At 35.5% G+C, this 27359-nt stretch overlaps 1 pseudogene; it reads right to left on the reverse strand.

Moving 5' to 3' along the window:
- The window catches only part of LOC120138576, a 36967-nt pseudogene that overhangs the window by 271 nt on the left and 9337 nt on the right, over positions 1-27359 (reverse strand).

Consider the following 27359-nt stretch of genomic DNA (forward strand, 5'->3'; position numbering starts at 1 on the left):
AGCATTGAAACAAATCTAACATCAGTAACAAAACAATATGAATCATAATCCAACTCTTTCAAAATATAGGCACATGTCACCCAAACTAAATGCAGCTCGGACGATAAAAACATTTCAAAAATAATTTCTTAAACAAATCTTAAAATTATTCAAATGTTTTGTTATATCAAAAAGGGGGAGATTGCTGAAAACATTTTTGATATTTCGATATAACAAATTAAGTTAAATGAATTTTAAGATTTCACAAATGATTTTACAAATTCGATTCAATTAACCGAATATCAAATTATTACTCCAAGTTTTTCAAGATCAATTTTAATCCTTACTAAATGTGTAAAATTGTGATTTGTACTTAAACTATTTTTGAAACAATTTTCACAAAGTATTTTGAACCAAAAACAAGCCTTAAATCAATTATTCAAAGGCATGCACCGATGCATCAGTACATGCATCGATGCATCGATGAATAATTGAACATCGAATGCATTCCATGCACCGATGCACTCTCCATGCATCGATGCACTCTGAATATTTTCAAAACATCGAATGCATTTGATGCATCGATGCACAAGCCATGCATCGATTCATCAGGCTATTTTTCAAACATCGAATGCATTTCATGCATCGATGCACACTTGGTGCACCGATGCATCAAGTGTTCCAACGGTCAAAATATTTGAATTTTACACGAATGCACCGATGTATACTTGATCATGCATCGATGCATGAGACGCTCCACCTAGAAAAATTAATTGTTTTCACACTTAAACGGCTCTATTATCCCCACTAATTATCACCAACGTTCAGAATTGATTCAAGGGGTATTTAAACAAGTTCTGGAGCCATTGATCAAGAACAAGAAACATCAATCAACTAGAATCAAGAGAGAATCAAAGAGAAAGCATCAAACCTCAAGTTTGAGTATTTCAAGCCTATTTTTCATCCAATATTCATTTGCTTTCAAGAATACTTTTGTACTCAATTGTATTTATCTTTGAGTGTTCTTTTCTTTGTTCTAGAATTGTGCAAACATCTTACCTTGTGAGGTTTTCTTGTAAGTTTGCAAATTTGTAATCTTCTCTTTGGGAAAAAGAGTGTTCTCAAGAGTTGGGGTATACTCTTGAGGGATTTTGTAAGGTTATCTCTTTGGCCTCAAAAGAAAGAACAAATTAGTGAATTTGTTGGAAAATCCTTAGTGTGGATAGCTAAGGTAGTGGACGTAGACTTTGTTTGAGAAAGTCGAACCACTGTAAATCGCTGTGCAATTACTTTAAATTTTCTGCAAAAGCTTCCATGAAATTTTTAATTGCCAATTCACCCCCCTCTTGGCCGATTCCGTAGATCGATTAACTCAACAATTGGTATCAGAGCCTCACTCATTTGAAGGTTTAATCGCCTCTTGAGTCGATTCGGGAAGATTTACATCGATTACCAAGTCATCAATGGCCTCCACTTCAAATTACGACTCCGGTCTTGATTCGATGCCCGTCAACAAGCCTTCTTTTTTCAATGGAGCTAATTACGCCTATTGGAAGAATAGAATGATGTACTTCATTCAAGCAAGTGACATGGGAGCATGGAATGCCGTAGAAGAAGGATACATCAAGCCTATCACTCATCCAAGGTTGTGGAGTGAATGAGAGACAAGAATGTTCCAGCTCAACTCCAAAGCCATCCATATTATTTTTTGTGCTCTTGGACCAGATGAATATGGAAGAGTTTCATCGTGTACAACCGCCAAAGAAATATGGGACAAGCTTCAAGTCACACATGAAGGTACATATGAGGTAAAGAAATCAAAAATTAGTATTCTAACGCATAGCTATGAAAATTTCAGGATGAAACCAAATGAAGACATCAAAGCTATGACGGATAGATTTTCAACGATTGTCAATGGTCTCAAATCATATGGAGAGATCATCTCAAATGAAAAGCTTGTGAGGAAGTTAGTCTACTCCCTCCCAAAATCATGGCAATCAAAGAAGACGGCAATCATCGAGTCTAAGGACCTATCGTCCTTAACTCTTGAAGAACTTATCGGTTCACTCCTCACTCATGAGATGATGCTCGAAGATGAGGTGGACCTTGATAAAGTTGAAGAGACACCAAAGGAAAAGGAGAAGAAGAAAAATATTGGAGTTGCTCTCAAATCCACAAAAGATGAGAGTGATTCTAATAATGATGATGATGACGAGGAAATGGCATTGTTTGCCAAACGGTTCAGAAAAATGATGAGACCTTACCAAGGAAGAAAATTCAAACGAAACGAAGGCCTCAAAAATGAACCAAAAGAGAAGGACCCGATCATTTGCTATGAATGCAAAAAACCAGGGCATGTCAAATATGATTGCCCACAATTGAAAAGAAAGGGTCAATCAAAGAATAAGCACAAGGCTCATGTGGCTACATGGAGCGATGAAGAAGGTTCCGATGAAGAGGAACAAGAAGTAGCAAACTTGTGCTTGATGGCATTCGGGGAAGATTCTAAGGTAACCTCTAACTCATCCGATTTTGATGATTTATCTTATGATGAGTTATTTGAGGAGTACAATGGGTTGGCTTCGGATTATGAGAAATTGTTTTTAAAATATAAAATGATGTTTCAAAATTGAAAAATGAAAACAAACTCATATCCAAAACCAACAACGATCTTGAAAGTAAAATCAAAGATTTGCAAATCAAACTAGAAGAGTTTGAAAAGAAAAATTTAGATTTGCAAAATTTACTTTCAAAGATCAATGATGATCATCAAAAGAAAATTGATGATCTTAAAACGTCTTTTGATAAAGTTGGAACAAAACATTTTGAAAAAGGTGGAAATTCAAAATCTAACTTTGTTAGAAAAAGTTTTAGAAACTACAATCATAGAGGTCCCCAAAGAACCTCTAATGGAAAAATCATTAGAAGTATGTGGGTTCCTAAAGAACTCATTACTACTAAAGATAAAAATATCCTACACAAATGGATACCTAAGGGGACTAGGATTTTGGAAACTAATGAATATGGACCCAAAAGAATTTGGGTACCAAAAATCAAAAATTAATCTATGTTTGTAGGGAAATGAGCATTGCTACAAGGCACGGGAAACAAATTCAAATTCATGGTACCTTGATAGTGGATGCTCAAGACATATGACCGGAGACAAAAGCCGGTTCATTGAGCTTAACGCCAAAATGGAGGAGAAGTGACTTTTGGAGACAATTCAAAAGGTCACATTGAAGGTATTGGTACAATAGGTAATACCTCTTCCATACAAATTAAGAATGTTTTATATGTGAATGGATTAAAGCATAATCTATTGAGTATTAGTCAATTATGCGATAAAGGATTCAATGTCTTATTTGAAATTAATGGTTGTAAAGTCATTGACATTGCATCTAATCGGATTATGCTTGTTGGTCATAGAATAGGAAACATTTACATGGTGCATTTAGATTCTATTGATATGACTAATTTATGCCTAGTTGCTAAGGATGAGCATGATAGTTGGTTATGGCATAGGAGACTAGGTCATGCTAGTATGAGTGTTTTGCAACGGTTAATTCAAGGAGACTTAGTAAGAGGGTTGCCTAAGCTTAAATTTGATAATGATAAAATCTGTGATGCTTGTGCTAAAGGAAAACAAAAACGAGTTTCTTTTAAATCTATTAATGATGTATCAACTAGTAGAGTATTACAATTGATCCATTTAGATCTTTTTGGGCCAACTAGAACTACTATCTTGGGAGGAAAACAATATGCATTTGTCTTGGTAGATGACTATTCTAGATACACTTGTGTTCTATTCTTAAGTACTAAAGATGAAGCATTAGAAAATTTCATCACATTTTCAAAAATAATCCAAAATGAAAAAGGTTACTCTATCATTAGTGTTAGAAGTGATCATGGAACTGAATTTGAAAATCTTGGATTTATTGAGTTTTGTAATTCTAATGGTATTAGCCATAATTTTCAGCACCTAGAACCCTTCAACAAAATGGAGTTGTTGAGAGGAAAAATTGAACTTTAGAAGAAATGGCTAGAACCATGCTTTATGAAAATAATTTTCCAAAATATTTTTGGGCGGAAGCCATAAATACCGCTTGTTATGTTGTAAATCGAGTAATCATTAGGCCAATTTTAAAGAAAACTCCATATGAAATTCTCAAAAATAAAAAGCCTAACATTAGCTATTTTCATCCTTTTGGATGTAAATGTTTTGTTTTAAACAACGGTAAAGAAAATCTTGGCAAATTTGATGCTAAAAGTGATGAAGGAATTTTTCTGGGTTATTCCTTAAATTCTAAAGCTTATCGTGTATTTAATAAAACAACTTTAGTTGTAGAAGAGTCTATACATGTTGTTTTCGATGATAATCCCCTTCCAAGGAAGGATTCTTCTGTTAATGATGATGTAGGTATTGCACAAGCAAATGACGTTAGACATGACGTTGGAGAATCATCATCAAAGGAAGAAACAAAAGATGAGGAAACTCATGATCCCCTCGAGAATCCAACCATTGAAGAAAGGGAAGTATCTTTTCCAAGAGAGTACAACTATGTCAAGGATGGTGAAATTATAGGTGATCCATCAAAAGGGGTAACTACTCGATCTTCTCTTAGAAATATCTGTAATTATGTTGCATTTATTTCATGCATAGAGCCTAAGAACATCAAAGAAGCATTAAAAGATGAACATTGGATTATGGCTATGCAAGAAGAATTAAATCAATTTGAGAGAAGCAAAGTATGGACATTAGTTGAAAGGCCTAGTAATAAATCTACTGTAGGTACTAGATGGGTTTTTAGAAATAAACTTGATGAAAGTGGTAATATAGTGAGGAACAAGGCTAGACTTGTTGCTCAAGGCTATACTAAAGAAGAGGGCATAGACTATGATGAAACATACGCTCCCGTAGCTAGGATGAAAGCAATTAGAATGTTATTAGCATTTGCATGTTTTCATGAATTTAAATTATATCAAATGGATGTTAAGAGTGCATTTTTAAATGGTTTTATAAAAGAAGAAGTGTATGTGGAACAACCTCCAGGTTTTGAAGATTCAAAATTTCCAGATCACGTTCTTAAATTGACAAAAGCTCTTTATGGTTTAAAACAAGCTCCTAGAGCTTGGTATGAAAGATTGTCAAATTTTTTAATTGAAAAAGGTTTTTCAAAAGGAAAGGTTGACACTACATTGTTTTTAAAACATAAAGGTAAAGATTTATTAGTAGTTCAAATTTATGTTGATGATATAATATTTGGCTCTACTAATGATGTTCTTTGCCAAGAATTTTCTAAGCTAATGCAAAGTGAGTTTGAGATGAGCTTGATGGGGGAGCTCTCATTTTTCTTGGGACTCCAAATCAAGCAAAGAAAAGATGGCATCTTCATTAATCAAGCTAAGTACGTCAAAGATATGCTCAAGAAGTTTGGACTGGAAAATGGGAAACCTCATAACACTCCAATGAGCTCTTCAACAAAGCTTGACTTAGATGAAGGAGGTAAATGTGTAGATGTTAAATTATATAGGTCAATGATTGGCTTTTTTCTTTATCTAACTGCAAGTAGACCGGACATTATGTTTAGTGTTTGCTTATGTGCTAGATTTCAATCATGTCCTAAGGAATCACATTTACTAGCTGTTAAGAGAATCTTTAGATACCTTAAGGACACTCCTAGTTTAGGACTTTGGTATCCTAGAGACTCTAGCTTTAGCTTGCATGCCTTTTCTGATGCGGATTATGGAGGATGCAAATTAGATAGGAAAAGCACCTCCGGTACTTGTCAATTCCTTGGAAATATGTTGATTTCTTGGTTTTCAAAGAAACAAAATTGTGTTGCATTATCTACCACTGAAGCGGAATACATTTCAGCCGGTAGTTGTTGTGCACAAGTTTTATGGATGAAACAACAACTTTTTGATTATGGAATTGAAGTAGGTACCATTCCTATCAAGTGTGACAATACTAGTGCTATTTGTCTCACTAAAAATCCCATCCAACACTCTAGAACTAAGCATATTGAAATAAGACATCACTTCATTAGGGACCATGTCACTAAGGAAGATGTAGTTCTAGAATTTGTTGATACTTTGCACCAATTAGTGGATATTTTTACAAAACCCTTAGATAAAGAAAGATTTTGGACACTTAGAAGAGAATTAGGTTTAACTGACCTATCTTCACTTAGTGTTTAAAATAATTTAGCACTTTTAATAAATACTGAAAAATGCTTATAATAATAATTTTTTGTATTCTTGCTATTAGTTAGGGGGAGTTTATGATTCTTAATAAAAATTAATTTTATGTTCAAATAAAGTTTGAAGATTAATTTGATTGATTGAACATAATTAATTTTTGATATATGAGTTGCCATTACCATTAGAGCCAAATTATTTAGCATTTTAAGTGTTTAAAACGGATTTTTGACATTTTTGTGCTTCATGCACAGATGCATTTAACAATGCATCGATGCATCCTTGAATATGCATCGATGCATAAGACCATGCACCGATGCATCCGTCGGGTTTTAGGTTTAAAATCTTCATCTTCTTCATTGTTCTCAAAACCTAAAACATAAACTCACGGCCGTTCGTCCCACTCTCACCTCAAATCTCTATTTTTGCTCAAAATCTTCGGGAAAACATCGGATTCTTCAAGTTTTTCATCCTACAAACCTGCTACACTCATTAAATCGCGCAAAACATCTCCTCATTCCCCTCAATCCGAATTTTTCAAGGTATTTTCACAAAAACTCTATTTCATTAAATTTTTGAACTTAGGACTAGTTTAGATTAGTTCTAGTTTGAAATAATTATCGGGCATTGGCTATATGATGATTCTAAACTAGTTTCTACAACGAATTTCATCAAAAACGCATAATTTTTCAAAATTATTTGGAAATTTCGAATTTAAAAAAAAATTATTTCGAAAATTATTGATTCAATTGTGTTGTTTTCATGAAAATTATGCGTATTATGATATTAATTTTAAATAGTTTTCAAAACTTTGCCCATTAGGATTATGTTAGAGAACCTTGAATTATTGAGGACTCATTTGAGTTTTGGGATTGAATTTTGTGCATACATGTGTTTTTAAATTGCAGGTGAATTTCTTTTCCGATTTCCCTAACCATGTCTAATCCCAAACGCCCTAGATCATCCTCGAGTCGGTCTCACCAAAACCGTCCTCCCGCTCCTAGACCTCAAAATCCATCCAATATTCCTTCATCCCTCATTAGTACTTGTTTTAACATGCCTGAAAACCGTAGGGATGAATTATACTCTAGGTACATGAACTCCTTCCAATCCTATCGTATTAGGGAAGAGCGTATTCCTTCTCTACAAGCTATGATAAAACTTGAATTTGAATACCTCTCAATTCTTCGCCGATGGAAGTTTGATAAACTATTTTCTCTTCAACCCATCGTCTTTCACCAACTTGTCCGCATCTTTTATTCCAATGCGGTTTGTATTCAGAACACAACTCAGTGCGGTACTATAGCGATTAGATCCTATCTTTTAGGACAATATATCACTATTACTTCTGAATCCATCGTATCTAATTTTGGTTTAGATGACGAGGGTTTATTTAATGAGAAGGAAGATGTGGAATATCCATATCTTCCTAATGCTAGTGTCAGTACCTTTAGGTCTCACCACGATCGATTTTTTCACTTAATGATCTCTTGGTGGTTTAGACCATCCGCAGGTCGGTACTCCACACTACGTACTACAGACTTATGGTGGATGCACTGTAAAAAGAACAAAAAGAAAATCAATTTTCCACATATTGTCTTTAGCGCGCTTGTCGATATCATAAACATCATTCCCTCAAAGCATGTAGAAACCCTACCTTATGGTTGTCTACTAAGCAATTTGTTTATCAAACTCGGCCTAGATGTCTCCATTGACAATCCTATTCCGCTCCAAAACCCAATCAATATCACATCCTTAAAGAAATCGGATTGGAAATTGGATGAGAACACCGGACTATGGTCTTTTCGACCCGATAAGCAAACCCCGGGAGCTAGTTCTTCACGAGCTGCTCCTAGTTCTTCTCGTGCTCCTCCTCCTCCTCCAGCTTCAAAGGCTTATGAGAGATATTGACGCTGATAATGATCCAGAGCTTCAAAGGCTTATGAGAGATATTGACGAGGAAGTACCAGCTCGGCAAGATGATCAAACGCCACCTTATTTCCAATCTTTTCTAGAGTCGTTTGATCTGCGTTTTGCTTCCATGGAGTCTACGATTACTGAGTTTCAGAGGGAGATGCATGATCGTATGGATGCTCTTACTCTTGAAGTTAGAGCTCATTATCCTCCTCCTCCTCCCGATTCCGCTATGGATGATTAAACGTTATTTGATGATATTTGGTTTTAAACTTTAATAACTTGGATTGTTAAACTTTTTGATTTGAATGCTTATGTTTGTTTGGATGTTTGGATGCTTGAATGTTTGAACTTAATTTTAATATATTTGGTTTGAATTTTATTCATTTTGCATCATTAGATATATGACCAATTATGCCATTTCACATTTTATTATGAATATTGTTTATGAAAACTAATGGCTAATCTCTCTTTTGATTGTGATCTTAGCAGCTTATTATTAATAAATCAATTGGCTAATTTTTTTTTTAAAATCTTGTTTAAAACGTTTATATAGAGTCTTTTTGATTTAACAAAAAGGGGGAGAAAATTTAAGATGTGCTATAGTAAGGGGGAGTAAGTTTTTCAAAATCAATTTCAAAAATAATTTCTTAAACAAATCTTAAAATTATTCAAATGTTTTGTTATATCAAAAAGGGGGAGATTGTTGAAAACATTTTTGATATTTCGATATAACAAATTAAGTTAAATGAATTTTAAGATTTCACAAATGATTTTACAAATTCGATTCAATTAACCGAATATCAAATTATTACTCCAAGTTTTTCAAGATCAATTTTAATCCTTACTAAATGTGTAAAATTGTGATTTGTACTTAAACTATTTTTGAAACAATTTTCACAAAGTATTTTGAACCAAAAACAAGCCTTAAATCAATTATTCAAAGGCATGCACCGATGCATCAGTACATGCATCGATGCATCGATGAATAATTGAACATCGAATGCATTCCATGCACCGATGCACTCTCCATGCATCGATGCACTCTGAATATTTTCAAAACATCGAATGCATTTGATGCATCGATGCACAAGCCATGCATCGATTCATCAGGCTATTTTTCAAACATCGAATGCATTTCATGCATCGATGCACACTTGGTGCACCGATGCATCAAGTGTTCCAACGGTCAAAATATTTGAATTTTACACGAATGCACCGATGCATACTTGATCATGCATCGATGCATGAGACGCTCCACCTAGAAAAATTAATTGTTTTCACACTTAAACGTCTCTATTATCCCCACTAATTATCACCAACATTCAGAATTGATTCAAGGGGTATTTAAACAAGTTCTGGAGCCATTGATCAAGAACAAGAAACATCAATCAACTAGAATCAAGAGAGAATCAAAGAGAAATCATCAAACCTCAAGTTTGAGTATTTCAAGCCTATTTTTCATCCAATATTCATTTGCTTTCAAGAACACTTTTGTACTCAATTGTATTTATCTTTGAGTGTTCTTTTCTTTGTTCTAGAATTGTGCAAACATCTTACCTTGTGAGGTTTTCTTGTAAGTTTGCAAATTTGTAATCTCCTCTTTGGGAAAAAGAGTGTTCTCAAGAGTTGGGGTATACTCTTGAGGGATTTTGTAAGGTTATCTCTTTGGCCTCAAAAGAAAGAACAAATTAGTGAATTTGTTGGAAAATCCTTAGTGTGGATAGCTAAGGTAGTGGACGTAGACTTTGTTTGAGAAATTCGAACCACTGTAAATCGTTGTGTAATTACTTTAAATTTTCTGCAAAAGCTTCCATGAAATTTTTAATTGCCAATTCACCCCCTCTTGGCCGATTCCGTAGATCGATTAACTCAACAATTGGTATCAGAGCCTCACTCATTTGAAGGTTTAATCGCTTCTTGAGTCGATTCGGGAAGAGTTACATCAATTACCAAGTCATCAATGGCCTCCACTTCAAATTACGACTCCGGTCTTGATTCGATGCCCGTCAACAAGCCTCCTTTCTTCAATGGAGCTAATTATGCCTATTGGAAGAATAGAATGATGTACTTCATTCAAGCAAGTGACATGGGAGCATGGAATGCCGTAGAAGAAGGATACATCAAGCCTATCACTCATCCAAGGTTGTGGAGTGAAGGAGAGACAAGAATGTTCCAGCTCAACTCCAAAGCCATCCATATTATTTTTTGTGCTCTTGGACCAGATGAATACGAAAGAGTTTCATCGTGTACAACTGCCAAAGAAATATGGGACAAGCTTCAAGTCACACATGAAGGTACATATGAGGTAAAGAAATCAAAAATTAGTATTCTAACGCATAGCTATGAAAATTTCAGGATGAAACCAAATGAAAACATCAAAGCTATGACGGATAGATTTTCAACGATTGTCAATGGTCTCAAATCATATGGAGAGATCATCTCAAATGAAAAGCTTGTGAGGAAGTTACTCTACTCCCTCCCAAAATCATGGCAATCAAAGAAGACGGCAATCATCGAGTCTAAGGACCTATCGTCCTTAACTCTTGAAGAACTTATCGGTTCACTCCTCACTCATGAGATGATGCTCGAAGATGAGGTGTACCTTGATAAAGTTGAAGAGACACCAAAGGAAAAGGAGAAGAAGAAAAATATTGGAGTTGCTCTCAAATCCACAAAAGATGAGAGTGATTCTAATAATGATGATGATGACGAGGAAATGGCATTGTTTGCCAAACGGTTCAGAAAAATGATGAGACCTTACCAAGGAAGAAAATTCAAATGAAACGAAGGCCTCAAAAATGAACCAAAAGAGAAGGACCCGATCATTTGCTATGAATGCAAAAAACCAGGGCATGTCAAATATGATTGCCCACAATTGAAAAGAAATGGTCAATCAAAGAATAAGCACAAGGCTCATGTGGCTACATGGAGCGATGAAGAAGGTTCCGATGAAGAGGAACAAGAAGTAGCAAACTTGTGCTTGATGGCATTCGGGGAAGATTCTAAGGTAACCTCTAACTCATCCGATTTTGATGATTTATCTTATGATGAATTATTTGAGGAGTACAATGGGTTGGCTTCGGATTATGAGAAATTGTTTTTAAAATATAAAAATGATGTTTCAAAATTGAAAAATGAAAACAAACTCATATCCAAAACCAACAACGATCTTGAAAGTAAAATCAAAGATTTGCAAATCAAACTAGAAGAGTTTGAAAAGAAAAATTTAGATTTTCAAAATTTACTTTCAAAGATCAATGATGATCATCAAAAGAAAATTGATGATCTTAAAACGTCTTTTGATAAAGTTGGAACAAAACATTTTGAAAAAGGTGGAAATTCAAAATCCAACTTTGTTAGAAAAAGTTTTAGAAACTACAATCATAGAGGTCCCCAAAGAACCTCTAATGGAAAAATCATTAGAAGTATGTGGGTTCCTAAAGAACTCATTACTACTAAAGATAAAAATATCCTACACAAATGGATACCTAAGGGGACTAGGATTTTGGAAACTAATGAATATGGACCCAAAAGAATTTGGGTACCAAAAATCAAAAATTAATCTATGTTTGTAGGGAAAGGAGCATTGCTACAAGGCACGGGAAACAAATTTAAATTCATGGTACCTTGATAGTGAATGCTCAAGACATATGACCGGAGACAAAAGCCGGTTCATTGAGCTTAACGCCAAAAATGGAGGAGAAGTGACTTTTGGAGACAATTCAAAACGTCACATTGAAGGTATTGGTACAATAGGTAATACCTCTTCCATACAAATTAAGAATGTTTTATATGTGAATGGATTAAAGCATAATCTATTGAGTATTAGTCAATTATGCGATAAAGGATTCAATGTCTTATTTGAAATTAATGGTTGTAAAGTCATTGACATTGCATCTAATCGGATTATGCTTGTTGGTCATAGAATAGGAAACATTTACATGGTGCATTTAGATTCTATTGATATGACTAATTTATGCCTAGTTGCTAAGGATGAGCATGATAGTTGGTTATGGCATAGGAGACTAGGTCATGCTAGTATGAGTGTTTTGCAACGGTTAATTCAAGGAGACTTAGTAAGAGGGTTGCCTAAGCTTAAATTTGATAATGATAAAATCTGTGATGCTTGTGCTAAAGGAAAACAAAAACGAGTTTCTTTTAAATCTATTAATGATGTATCAACTAGTAGAGTATTACAATTGATCCATTTATATCTTTTTGGGCCAACTAGAACTACTAGCTTGGGAGGAAAACAATATGCATTTGTCTTGGTAGATGACTATTCTAGATACACTTGGGTTCTATTCTTAAGTACTAAAGATGAAGCATTAGAAAATTTCATCACATTTTCAAAAATAATCCAAAATGAAAAAGGTTACTCTATCACTAGTGTCAGAAGTGATCATGGAACTGAATTTGAAAATATTGGATTTATTGAGTTTTGTAATTCTAATGGTATTAGCCATAATTTTCAGCACCTATAACCCCTCAACAAAATGGAGTTGTTGAGAGGAAAAATCAAACTTTAGAAGAAATGGCTAGAACCATGCTTTGTGAAAATAATTTGCCAAAATATTTTTGGGCGGAAGCCACAAATACCGCTTGTTATGTTGTAAATCGAGTAATGATTATGCCAATTTTAAAGAAAAATCCATATGAAATTCTCAAAAATAAAAAGCCTAACATTAGCTATTTTCATCCTTTTGGATGTAAATGTTTTGTTTTAAACAACGGTAAAGAAAATCTTGGCAAATTTGATTCTAAAAGTGATGAAGGAATTTTTCTGGGTTATTCCTTAAATTCTAAAGCTTATCGTGTATTTAATAAAAGAACTTTAGTTGTAGAAGAGTCTATACATGTTGTTTTCGATGATAATCCCCTTCCAAGTCTATACACATTTGGACCATCACGATCTTGTCGAAGTCTGGCAGTGTAAACCAATGCATGTTGTCTGGTCTCAGATCTGACTGGACCCCTACTCTGAGATGCTCGACCTCTATTAGCCGATCCAAGCGCTCTCTCCTGAGTACGACCCCCTGCTGGAGTCTGAACTGCACTATGAGAACTAGCGGGAGGACGAGCTGGCGTCTGAACTAAACGATCTCGCTCTAGACAATCTTTCATGAAATGGTCACCAGAACCACATCTAAAACATGTCCCCAATTTCAGCCTACACTTACCATAATGACATCTTCCATAGTGCACACATGTCAGTATAGATTGCAACCCAGAAGATCCACCATGTCTAGAAGGATGTATGGCTGAAGAACCGGATGCCACAGGCCTGACACTTGCACCACCTCTCTGAAAGGATTCACTCATGCCTCTCTTGTTGGGGTGTGCAAAAGAATCTACAGAACCAGAAGGCCTCCTGAATCGGGTTTGAGTTCGATCACTATCTCTCTTGCGCTCCATACCCAAACACTCTATTTTCTCAACAGTCTTGGTTATCTCAACCAATGCATCAAAATTCCTCTCTCGGTGGGTAGCGACTTGACTCCTGATCTCATACCTGAGTCCATTCTCGAATCTCAAGCATTGATCTGTCTCAGTATCCACAAGTCCAGGAGCATAACGGCTCAATCGGATAAACTCAACCTCATAGTCCATAACAGACATGCTACCTTGCTCCAAATTCTGAAACTCCTGACGTCGCTCCTGCAGGTATCTCTCTCCGATGTAGCAACTCCGGAAGCGCGTCTTGAAAAGATCTCATGTTAACTGGTTTCTCGGAATACTACCAGAAATTGATTGCCACCATCTGAAGCTCTCTTTCTTCAATATAGTTAGGGCCCCCTTCAACTTCTGTTCAGGTCTGAGGTCCATCTCATCCATAATCCTCTCTATATCCTCGAGCCAATACTCAGCGTCTGTTGGGGGTCCACCCGTAATACCCTCGAATGAAACTACACCAGCAGCGACCAAAGAATTTGAAATCTCAACCGCAGTCATATTACTAGGGGCTATGGCAGCTCTCTGAAACATGCGAAATATAGCTCTATTAAGGGCATCTTTATTTATGTCAGTATCATCATCTCCAGTGACGGGAGAATCTTTCACAGGAGTAAACTGATCATCATGAGAAAGGGTAGGATCTACTTGTGGAACAGGAGGATCACGTGGAGACATCGGATCATCTATCGTAACAGAAGGTCGAGTGACTCGTCCTCGACCACGACCACGTCCACGTCCTATTCTACGACCTCTAGCAGCACTCATTGTTGGATCTATAAGGCTCTACAGAAAGAATTCAAAACATATGTCAGATTAGCATCAGGGATCTCGAGAAAACTTTAAATCATATAATATGGTGACATTTATTTTTCAAAATTTCTTAAAAATCCAAAGCTTAGGACCCATATACAGTCCGAGTATTTAAAACCGAAAGCTCTGATACCACCAAATGTAACCCCCTAGACTCGGTCTGTAAGTTAGACTAAAACCTAAGCGGTCACATGTCCCATTCAGAGATTTTTTTAAACAACTTATAAAACATTACAGGTAATACTAAACAAAATATCGATAATACAAATATATCCAAAACGATAGAGTAATACATGTCACCAAACACAACTGAAAACATATATAGATATACGTTCGTACAAAATAAGTAGTTGATTTCCCCTGATGCCAAATTTGCTAGCTTACGGTCTGCTGTTATCTGAAAAAGGTAAAAACTATAAAATGAGCTAAAAAGCCCAGTGTGCCCCATACAATGTATAACACATACATAACAAAATAATTCAGATAAGATAAAACAATTTATCAAATATATTTTAATAATATGCACACTACCCCCAACCAATCACCAAAATGTGTAGGTTCACCTGAACCGTACACCACCTATGCACCAGTAAGGCTTAACATGTGCACAAAGCAGAGGAGCCTAGGAAAACTGTAAGGTTTATCCTTGCACACATCAAAGGGACCTGGGAAACTGTAAGGCTTACCCTTGGACACAGCAAAGGGACCTGGTAAACTGTAAGGCTTACCTTCGCACACAGCAAAGGGACTTGGGAAACTGTAAGGCTTACCTTCGCACACAGCAAAGAGACTTGATAATACTTCCTTCAATTGTACCCCCAATGAAAAAAATAAACATGTATGCATTGGAGTAAAAACGGTAATTAATCCATTAAATATGGAAATGTTCCATATTTAGAAATCATGGACAAAAATACTATAACTATAAACCATATAAAAATTATATGGTAAATCAGACATTAAATAAACCTTATTCAAAATACCAGATATTTCCTCATAAAATATATTATATTCTCATAATATAAACCAGTTCAGATATATAGTTTAAAAATGTAAGATAACACTGTCAGGAAACACACCTGTAACAGTCTGAGAAATCAGATAGGGAAGCCTACTAATGGGTCTGTCGATCACGCTTTGCTGCAGCGCTAGATCCTACGAATTGAAAAAATCCATATTGGAATCCTAATATAAATAATCTTAATCTTTATTTAAATAATATACGGAAACCTACGGGTAATTCTTGTAGTACGCGGTTCGGGCTGATCTGACGAACGGATAATTCCGGACCTAAGTGATCCTCGCTCAGGTGAAACACGAGTACATTTATAAAATATTTTATTGAATCAATTCCTTAACCAAATTTCAAATAAATAATTAAAATATTAAAATACTAAGCCTTTTGGGTTCACATGCTCGATTCAGGGATTTTGGGTCAAAATTGGCAAAACGGACTTCGAAATCAGATTCAGAACGTCGAAAAACATAAAGTATGACCTTCCGAAATTATGAATTCTTGGTTAAAATCAAAGTCAACGGGTTTGACTGACTATTTGGAGACTTTCATATTTGAATTTGGTGAAACGGACCCCAAAAACGGATTCGGGACATCGAAAAATGTCAGGATAAGTATTCTCAAAAAAGATTAACGGTCGTTTAATAGCCGGTCAAATCCGGTCAAAGTTTTGGTCAAAGAAGGTCAACAAACTGTCAACCATTTTATAGAAATAGTACCTCTTTTTAAATTAATTACTAAAATAGAACCTATTTCGAATTAATTACTAAAATAGCACCGATCAATGGTCAACGGTCGGGTCAACGTTCGGGTCGGGACGGAACCGATCAAAACCTTTAAAAACCGGTCAAACCGGTTATTTTTGCCTTCCCCACGCGCAGTGGCGGCGCGTGGGGGCACGTGCGGCGTCTATAAGCGTCGGAAAATTTATAGAAAAATTTCTAAAAATTATTTTGAGCGATTTCGAGATACTTACAAAGCTCAGTTCAAATTTTTGAACGGCGGAGAGCTCGATTTCAACAAATCAGAAATTTTGACCGCTTCACCTCCCCACGCTCCACCGTCGACGGAGACCAAGGATGACACCGGCGGACTCGGAATGGCACAAGAAACACGATGGTGCGGGAGGTGTCGTAAACGGAGCAACGATCGGCGATGAATTTAAGATTTTCTCGGTGATTGAGCTAAAAAAAGTCGAGACTTTGACTTGAAATTCACGGTGTTTGGCAGTGTTTCACTTTAATTAATTTAAGGGGTTTGTTCCTTGCTCGATGATGAACACGATGGTGGTTTCAAAACGAAGATCAGAATTCGGACGACACCGAAATCGGGTTTGGAAGGAGAGGTTGGTGGGGAGGAATTTTAGCAAATTTTGCTTATGAATTCCCCCCGCAAATCTGATTCAAAACATTTAATAGAGTGCCTGTCGACACTTTTATGGTTAAATTCAGGGCTTAGTCCCTGAATTTTCTTAAACTCTACAACAACCTATAAATTTTAAAAACTTTCAATTTAGTCTCCAATTTTTCATCAATTACACAATTAAATCCTCAAATTTTAATTAAATATTTTTTTTAAATTTCTAGGTTGTTACATTTGGGGTGTGATAATTTTCCTCTCCTTAAAAGAATTTTGTCCACAAAATTCACCAAAGTTAGACAAGAAACAAAACCTAGATCTCTAATAGTTATTCCATAGAACAAAGGCTAATTACTCTATTGACAATAACGGAGAAACTTATTAGACTCAGAGCAGAAACAAGGGTCTCGGTGCCTTAAATCAAAAGTCTGAGGTGTCTCAAGATACAAAACTTGGGTATTAAAGAGCGTTGTTAAAAAATGCATAGTATGAAACATAAATATCAATAAATATACTTACCAAAGTTCCAGACTCAACTCGATCATCAGAACGTCGAGTAGCATATACAAGGGCAAGCTGTCGAGCCTCAGAAACAGCTAGTCCTATACTCTACGATCGAGCTCTACTGTCGACCCTAAAAACAGATCCAAAAGTCTTGCCTTGACTGTGACTCCTAGTGGGGTCTGAACAGAAGCCTCTAAACGTGCAGGAGTCTAAGTAGGGTTCCGATAGATAGAAGTTGGATGCGAACAATTCCTACAAAAGTGCTCACTGGATCCACAACGATAACATGTACCCATTTTTTCACGACACTCTCCCTCGTGTTGATTTCCACAGTGCTTGGAACTCGGTATCGGAGTAAAACCTGAAGAATTGCCTCGACTAACAGATAGAGGTGGAGGTGACGCAAGCCTCAGACAGTATGACTCCTATGATGAGCAATAGTACGAGTCCTCTTATCAGGGCGTGTAGAAGGCTCAAACTAATCAGAAGACCTCCTAGAGCGATCTCGATATACCCTTTCTCTAATAGGAGCAGAAGCCTCGACTTCTTTAGCGTCCTTTGCTCTCCCTACCAGAACATCAAACACATCATCCTGGTGAGTAACTACTTGACGACGTAGCTCGTATCTCAGTCCCTCAGTAAATTTTCGACACCTATCGCTCTCGGTAGGTACCAGACTAGAACATACTTCAGCAACTTCAAGAATTCAATCTCATACTCAGAAACGGTCATATCTCCAAAAAATAGATCCTAAAAATGATGTAATCTCTTAGCTAAATAACGCTTTGCCATAGAACGACTCCTAAAACGCTCATTGAAGAAGACCTAGGTCAAGCGATCGGCCATAATGCTGCTCACAACAGACTCCCACCAACTGTGGGCATTCCTATCCAATATGGAGACAACTCCCAAACAACGCTGTTGCAGGTCTAATCCTAATTGGTCCATACATCGCTTAGTATCATAGAGCCAATCTTTGGCCTCAGTCGAAGCTCCACCAGTAGGGCCTCCAAAGCTCTTAACTCCATTAGAAATCAGAGTCTGAGAAATAAGAACCTCGGGTACAATGCCCGCATCTCTGACCGTTCCCTAAATCAATTAGAGAAACTATCTACTGAGATTCTCATTTAGCACTAATCTAGTAGGCTCAGTCTCAGAAACGATCGCTCCTCTAACTGGAGTCGTCAAACCTATACTAGTGACAAGAGGCAGATTCATCGGGGTCGTAGAAGCAGAATTATCTGTCGAAGTCGGGGGATTTTTACACATCTCATCTATAGGGTTCACAAACCTAGTCGCTTGACCTCACCCTTGGCCAGTTCAACGACCACTTCTAGCACTCATCTCGGTGGATCTCGAGGTTCATTACAGAGAGATAAAGCCTAAGATTAGTTTTGGCACTTAAAGCCCGTACACAGTTAAACTCATAAAAAGTTGGTGACATGAACTTCGTGACTTATTTTGTAAAACATTTTAAACCGTATTTTTAGTTTGGATCCACTCACGGTCTAAGGTTTAAAAAACCGAAAACTCTGATACAAACTTGTAACACCCTAGACCCGGCCTATGCGTTACGACCAGATCTAGCGGATTACGATAAAAATTTTCCAAAACATTTTTTGATAACTTAAAATCCAAATTATAATTAAACATCTTTAATAATGTAATTAATAGCATCGAAGAAAGTCTAACATCAGTAACAAAAATAGTATGAGTATAATCCAACACTTTCAAAATATAGGCACATGTCACCCAAACTAATTGCATCTCAAAAAATAAAAACATCACAACAAAAAGTAATGTACGAATGTGTCGATCGTCCAAGTGCCAGGTACGGGTCGCCTATCAAAAAGTATCTAAAAGAGTAAAGTTTAGGGTAATGAGCTAGGGAGCTCAGTGTGTTCCAACAGTGCAGAAAAGGAACATATAATTTTGATTTCAAAAACCAGTTCATCAATAAAGTCATGAAACGTCAGTAAAGTTTCCAAAATCAATTCAGTCCCAAATTTTAAAAATGTAAGTAGTGTTTTTAGCTTAAAATACAGAATCACCCTCTAACCAAACACCATATGAAGTTCCCCATAATTGCATCCATAAGGACTTACTCTAGGCCTGAAAGGTGTAGGTGCCAACCTAAGGGAGCACTTGGGTACATAAGGTCTTACCCTAGCTGAAGCGTAGGTACCCACCTGAGGGGAGTGCCCTCAGGCCCATAAGAACTAGCAGATGTGTCACCCTAAGGAATTACCTTAGGGTCCCTAAGGTCTTACTACTAAGTCCATTAGGCTCAGGAGCCCACCCAAGAGTTGCCTTAGGTCCATAAAGAATTATCAGCTTGATCAGTCTGAACCTATATAAAGAATTACTAATTTGACTAAGTTGAACATGCAAAGACTTCATACCAGATCCCAGAGTACCCCGGAGAAAAATAGTTTTCAGACAGTAATCAGCGGTAGCAGGAAATCATAGTTCAGACATAATTATTTATCAGTAAAAACAGTAACCATAGAACATGAATTAGACAAATAGGCTTAAACTTTAGTAAATCATAAATCAAACTTTAAATCAGATTAATCATACTGAATCAAGTCAAATAGATAGTCAAATTGCAGAGAAAATAAAATAGTCATGTGCACATGATTTTTCAAACATATATTTAAAATAGGTATATGGCACACAAGGAACAAACCTCACAAAATGAAACAGTCCGTTAGATCTAACGAGCACCGACTTCGCTACGCTCTTATGCTGAACGAGAACATAGGTTATATCAGAACATGATTATAATCGGAATAATATTCTAAACTGAATATTTAACAGGGTTACAAAACTATACGAGTATTTATGGGCTCTCGTGGACGAGCAAATCGGGAGGAACCAGGTTGAGCAAGTGAACGGTCAGGAGATCCACGAGTACCTAAAATATACCATAACATTAATTAGTCCTTGATCCTTCAGTAAAATTTCATGCACTGAAATAAATACTTAATTTACAAATGCACATTCATGTTTAATGGTCAATTAAGAGGCTTTCGAGTTCTAATTTGGAAAAACATACTTTGGATTCGGACTCATGACGTCGAAAAACGTTAAATAAGAATCCAAAAAATTTGACTTTTCGGGTCATAGTCAACGGTCAACTCTGGTCAAAGTCAACGGGTCGGGTCAAAGTCAACGAGTCAGATCGGTTCTGGTTTACTTAGATCAGTTCGAGTTGACTTGGTTCGGGCCAGTTCGATCCACTTTGACCGGTTCTAGAAGGCTCTCAGCGCTGTAGATGAGTCCCACGTGCACATGACGGTGCGTGAACTGGCAAAAAGGGGTCTGGTCGGTGACTGATAACTCCCACGAGCACTCACACACCAATATTGACCTAAATCGACGAACAATCAAGCCAAAACAATTCGAAATCAACAAATAACGTCATACGGAGACTTACCCACAATGGACAGATGAAATGACGACGTCGACGTGACCCACAAACTGGGTTTTGGTCGCTCGGAGATGGGGTGTCCGGTGCTTGGGGCGTTGAGGTGAGCTGACGATCGAGGTGGCCGAAATCGAAGCGAAACCAACGTGGCGGGATGGGGGTCTTGACGGACTTTCAACTCTTCGATTCTCAGTGATCGTGACCGATTCTGGTGAGTGGAAGGTCGGGGCTGAGTCGTCGAAGGATTTCGGTTCGACCGGTGGTGACAGAGCGAGGTAATGGCGGCCGGATTGGAGTGAATTGCGAAGGAGAGGCGACGACTAGGGTAAATTCAGGGGAATTGAGGTTGATTCTCGAAAGGGGGTTTCTGATTTTGGGTTTTAAAACCCGAAAATAAAACAATTAAAGTATATGTTTTATTATTTTAGACAAAAATAATGACCTAGGCCGGTCGGTAAGGGCATTGCTATCTATACCCTATGTCACGACTTCGAGCCTGGCAACCCCCTATATCCCATTTTTTTTGCTGTCAGCTGAATATGGATAAATTACGGGGCTAGTCCTTGAACTTCCTAAACTTTCAAAATCAGCCTAGCATATTTAGAAACTTATAGTTTAATCCTTACAAATGAATTAATTAATTTTAAATAAAATTTGGGGTGTGACAGCATAGATCGATGTATGTCATTCACTGCAGTTGCGAAAAGCTTCCGATTGGTGCCCACATCAAATGTCAACATGTTTAGAATCGGAGTTCTCTCGTTCGAACACTTGATTCCGTTCGTGTTATTACAGTCGGATCCCCTGTTTTATTTTGCATACATAATATCTGTTAAGTAACTGTTTTCAACTATCTAACTGAAATAGATTTCAAGTTTTTGTTGGTTTATACTTATTATGCATAGGACTCGTACTACTGAAGAACACTGAAGTTTGATTAGGATCAACATTTTCTTCCATCCATTTAGAGCCCATGATTTCAAAGCAGCCTCATATGCTAAATTCCGATCAACATCCACGTAACCCGTCGCACCATCATCTAAAGATCTTCGCCTTTTCAATAAGTTTCCAAGGAAGAATTGTGTGAAAAATTATAGTATTTCATATCCACATGTACAAAAAATGTACAAGACAATGAAGGTAAGAACTTACAGAACTTTCATGGTGGGGTACCTCCACCAAATATACGTATTGAAGATGAGATAATCAACATTTTTCCAGTTTTCACCTTTTTTTGAGATCGATTCAAGCTTGAGTAAAGGAACCACCGTGCCATCCCGCATTGATGGAGGGTCTGTATTGGATTCAACCAAAAAGAGTGCCCAGTAAAACTCTATTGTAGCATTATAATCCTACACAGTTCAAACAAATCCTTCACCTTCTTGCATAGTTAATTGAATCAAATCAATCAATATAGAGAAACCTCTGTAATCAATTACCTCCATGTTAAAGACCATGGTATAACTTGCATAACTAATGCTCTTCTTCTTTGGTGGGATTATAGATTGAACCATACAAACCAGAGACAACATCTGGTTCAAATTTATGGAGTCTCCGATGAACATAAGCCTCTTTACTCTCAGTTTCTCCAGCAATAATTTTGCCTCAAACCTAATTCAAAAAGGAAAACTAATCATTCCAAGATTCTTTTATCCCAAATCTATGTCAAAATATGGTAAAAAGAATGAATCTACTTAGAGAGAGTATTTACTTGGGCAAAGTGCAGTCTCTTGGCTGCCATCGCCATTTCTGGTATAAAGAATCAGGCCGTCCATTCTTCAAACAAGTAACCATTTCAGTAAGAAACTCACAGACTTGTTCTTTGTACAAAGGGTGTGATGGGCCATTGTCGAAATCCCATTCCCCTGTGAAGATATCACTCTTCTACTGGCGAAATACTCCTTTCACTGTCATCATCATCATCATCATCTTTCTTTGCCTCTTGAAGTCTAGTATTAGTTGAATTTGAAGATTCCTGGAAGGGTTCTTGTTGTTTGAAATCTGGGAATGGAATGGTTTTTATATATTGATTGTAACAAAAGAATCCGAAGAATAAAGAAGCAAAGACTTGAATGGATACCACTGGGAAGTAATTGGTTTGGGTCTTATGAAAAGATTTAATTGTTTCTGATTTTTCTACGAGAGTTGAGAGCTTTGGAGTTTCTGTTGGGATTTTTAATAGGGTAAGTCAACATCCCATTTCTTAACTAACACCGGTTTCTTTGAGGGAAGTTGCAGTTCAGCATTTCTTAAGCTGCGTAAACTTCACAGAGAGCTTATGAGTTGGAAGTAAGAATGAGAATTGGAATGAGAATGGGCATGTATTACTCCCGGATGAATGGGTTGGGTTGGGTCAGGTCAGAATTTTAGACCATTCAAATCCTAATCCTAATCCAAAACTAAAACCCTCAACCTATACTCAACCCGGTTTGGGTTTAGAAGGATCTCATCCGATCCGAAATTCAATATGATATTTTAAGTTAGAACTCAAACCCGACCTCACCGACCTAAATATATATATATAATTATTTGTATTAGATAAAATAATGACTTAATTAGAAAAAAAAATAAGAGTAAATTAGATACCACCAAACTTTAAGCGTTGACTCATATATATCACCAAACTTTTAATTTTGACAATTTTAATACTGACATTTAATTTTAAGTACAATTATGTCAATCCGCTGTTAATGACTTTATGAAAAAATGACATGAAAGTTGTGCATCGTAACATTGCTGACGTGGTGGTCTCATCAAAACGATATCGTTTTGACATGATTATTTTAATACTCAATAAATCCAAAACGATGTCGTTTTTCTTAAAAAAAAAATATTGAAATACTGTACCTAAGAGATTTGAATCCTAAACCCATAGAGAGAACTTAATGCATAACAACATTAAGCCAAATTTAATTTTTTTATTTATTTTATAATCGTTTTAAAAATCTAAAATTGCGGTTGAGATTATTTCTAAAATTTTAAATAATAAAGAGATTAAACTAAAAAAATTTTAATTATATTTTTCTCACTTCTTCTTCTTCATCTTAATCTGCATACCCATTTTTATAAACGGCTGCTGAAGCGAAATTCGATGATCGATCGTCCCTGGAACCTCCTCCTGATTCATCTCAATCCAAGCTGTTCGATAAACCCTCAATTCGCCAGAGGAATCCACCGTCTGAATCAGTTGTTTCTTCTTCCTCCTTGCCAACGGCTGTTGCAAGTACGTACACCAATGAGCAAATCGTTATCGTGAAGTAAATCAAGAAGAATTATTATTATTATGAAATTTTGGGATTAGAGAAAACGTGTTCCGTTGAAGAACAAGAAGAAAAATATAATTAAAAATTTTAGGTTTAGTCCCTAGATTATTTAAAGTTTTAGAATCGATCTTAAATGGAATTTTAGAGTTCTAGAAATTTTATAGAAAAAATAACAAAAATTCATGTTGGTCCAGCTGTTAAGCATATTATATTTCTATGGGTCTAAGGCTCAAATCCCTTTAGCAGAATATTTCAATATGTTTTCAAGTAAAACGACGTCGTTTTGAGTTTTTTTAGCACCAAAATAGTCACCCTTAAACGACATTATTTTAGTGAGACAACCACGTCATCAGCGTCATAATAAGAAGTTGTCGTGTCACTCTCCCGTTAAGTCATTAACGGCATAGTGACATAATTGCACTTAAAAATAAACATTAGTTGTAAAATTGGCAAATTTGAAAGTTTGATGGTATAAATGAGTCAATGTTTAAAGTTTGGTGATATATGGTGTAGTTTACCCAAAAAATAAAAAGAGGTACTATTCTAATTATCCCTAAATATATAAAGGATAATTATAATATTATGTTGGGTCAAGTCGGAGTTTCTTTTACTCTAAACCTAACTTTGACCCGACTACACCCACAAAAATTGATCCAATCTAAACATAATTTGAATTTTTAAAATAAAAAATCGACATGATCGAATTCGATTATATCAAAATCCGTTGAAAATAGGTGAAATTATCATCCCTAGTCTCAAAGGTAAATCCCTCTTCCCTATTATATTTTACCTTGACAATATGCATATGTATTGTTGCTCACCATTAGGGATGTAAACGAGTCAAATCAAATTTGAGTAATATTAAACTCGATCTGACTCAAAAAATTTAAATTTAAACTCGACTTGACTTGAAAGCTCATGAGCTTGAAATTATCAAGTTCGACTTGTAACCAGAATCAAAAATTGAAGTTCGATTCGAACTCAATAAAACTTAAATTCGAAACATTCTCAATGTAAACTCGATTGAACCTCAAATTCGAATATGAACCTTAAATACATAAAAACCTTATATTATATTTTTTAAAAACCACCATATAAATGTTAAGATTATTAATAATTTAATTTAAAATTTTAAAATTTTAATATATTAAATTTTCGAATTGCTCATAAGCTTTTCAAGTCAAGTATCAAGTAGTTTGTTTCAGCTCGTTAAAAACTCGAATCGAGTCCATTTGATTTGAGTGTTAACCAAAATTTAACCAATCAAACTCAAGTAATTCACAGTCTCGTCTCACTTACAATCATACTCTCTATACCTAATGCACCATTTAGGGACCAATAGGTAATCCAAAACCTTTCTGCTGCAAGCCTGACCTGATGCCACTACCCATTTAGCTTCCAGCAAAATACGAGTGTTTTGATCATCCATGTGGCTCATTAGATATATTTCCTATAGAAGTGCCATTTTGTTACTTCTGGTATAAAATATTATCAAAATTACATTAAAAAAAATACTGGAATGCTCAAATTTACCTTCAGATTGGGTGAAGGAATGACTATCATGCCACTAGTAGGCAAAAAGCCTCTTGTATTGATATAATTCACTCCAACTACTCTTTTGATACTCGAGTTAATTGCACCACATGTCCTCAAAATATAACTCTTATTTTAAATTAGATCCTACATTTTTAAATATTTTAATTTCATCCTTAAACAATGACTATTATTTTAAATTAGTCTTTAAATTTTTAATTCAATCCTCAAACTACGACATTCATTCTAAGTTGGTCCTCAAAATTTTTTAACATTTCAATTTTATCTCAAACTATACATATATATTAATCACATCTCTTGTAATAAAATCTTTTAAGTGAATTTATATTATTCTATGTTTGAAAAAAAAACAAAATTTAGGTTAAACTATGGTTGAAACTTATTACATAATTGGATGAAATTGGGGATGAAATTGAAATATTAAAAAAATTTGGGGACTAATTTAGAAAAGGGTCATAGTTTAAGGATGAAATTAGAATGTTCAAAAGTTTAATGACTAATGTAGAATAAGTCATAGTTTAGGGATAAAATTAGAATAATCAAAAGTTTAAGGACCATTTAAAATGAAGATTATAGTTTCCTTAAAAGAAATATTCTCAAAATAATTGCATTATATTTACATTACTCATACCATCAATCTCAATCGGTGTCGCAATAGAATTGCCACTAGAAGAGAGCTAGAGTTCAATGGTTTGTTTTTGTACAGCGCTTAAGTGCCAATAATAAAGGCTTAAGTACTATTCCAAAGGGTGTTTGCATCATCTGAGTTGTTAGTTTGTTAAGGTCAATACCTAATTATTATAAGTATATAACATTTCCTTCTCCTTAGACTTTTGATGACAATAAATAATTGCAACATCACTACCAAATAAAAAATATATATGTAACACGAACCAACTTATCTCATTGGTTAAAAGAATTGTTGTAATTTCTAAAAGTCATGGGTTCGAGCACCAACGATATCAAGGGTAATTAAACGTTTATTGTCAAATGATTGAGAGTATTTATAATATTTTCTAGATTCGCTAGAAGCACTTCTCTTCCTTTTTTTCTATAGTCTCTCTTTCTCCTACCTCTAGGTAGGATTACAATTATATTTAAAATTTATCAAAAAAAAAATATATATGTAATTAAAATTCAAATACAAATTAGTTGATGTTCTTAACAATTATAATTATATACTTATTATATTAGATTAGATATAAATATTAATGTGGGTAAATTATATTTTCGGTCACTCAATTATTAGTTAAGTTATAAAAGAATAATTTCTTTTCACAATTAATATTTAATCATTTTATTAAAATTCTAATACAAACAAGTTATTGGATCAATAAATAAGTCGAGACTGTTAAGTGGTAAGTTATAGTAATAATTTTAATCCTTATACAATATTGTAATTTGGTCTCAATTCAAAATAATTCAATAACTCTAACTATTAATATTTAAAAATTCTATCAATTGGTAGAATTACACACCTAATTTTATGTACGTCGGCATACCTAGAAGCTTCATAAAACGACGTGGCAGCAATTATAAGAAAATGAACATGGAATTTTATTACGGCAATGCATTGTAAGAATTGTATGGATATGCTAATCACCACCTGGATGATGAAGTGGCAATGCTTATTTATTAAGTAATAACGGCATCAAACATTTGTGAATTAGGAAGCAAATGGCACTACAAATTTTGTCACGACAAGCAAAGCAATAGCGGCAAGAATAATGTCGAAGCTTATTATACCTATATATATGGGTTGTTGTTTAGTTTGTAATGTATATGAGTGAAAAAGAAAGAAAACCGAGTGAGAAATAGTGAAGCTTAGCAAAGCGTTGATAGTGGGGTTGTGTTTGTAAATTAGCCGCAGTTAGTG

This window comes from Hibiscus syriacus, unplaced genomic scaffold (assembly GCF_006381635.1).
Source record: "Hibiscus syriacus cultivar Baekdansim isolate YM2019G1 unplaced genomic scaffold, ASM638163v2 tig00110694_pilon, whole genome shotgun sequence".
Lineage (NCBI taxonomy): Eukaryota > Viridiplantae > Streptophyta > Magnoliopsida > Malvales > Malvaceae > Hibiscus > Hibiscus syriacus.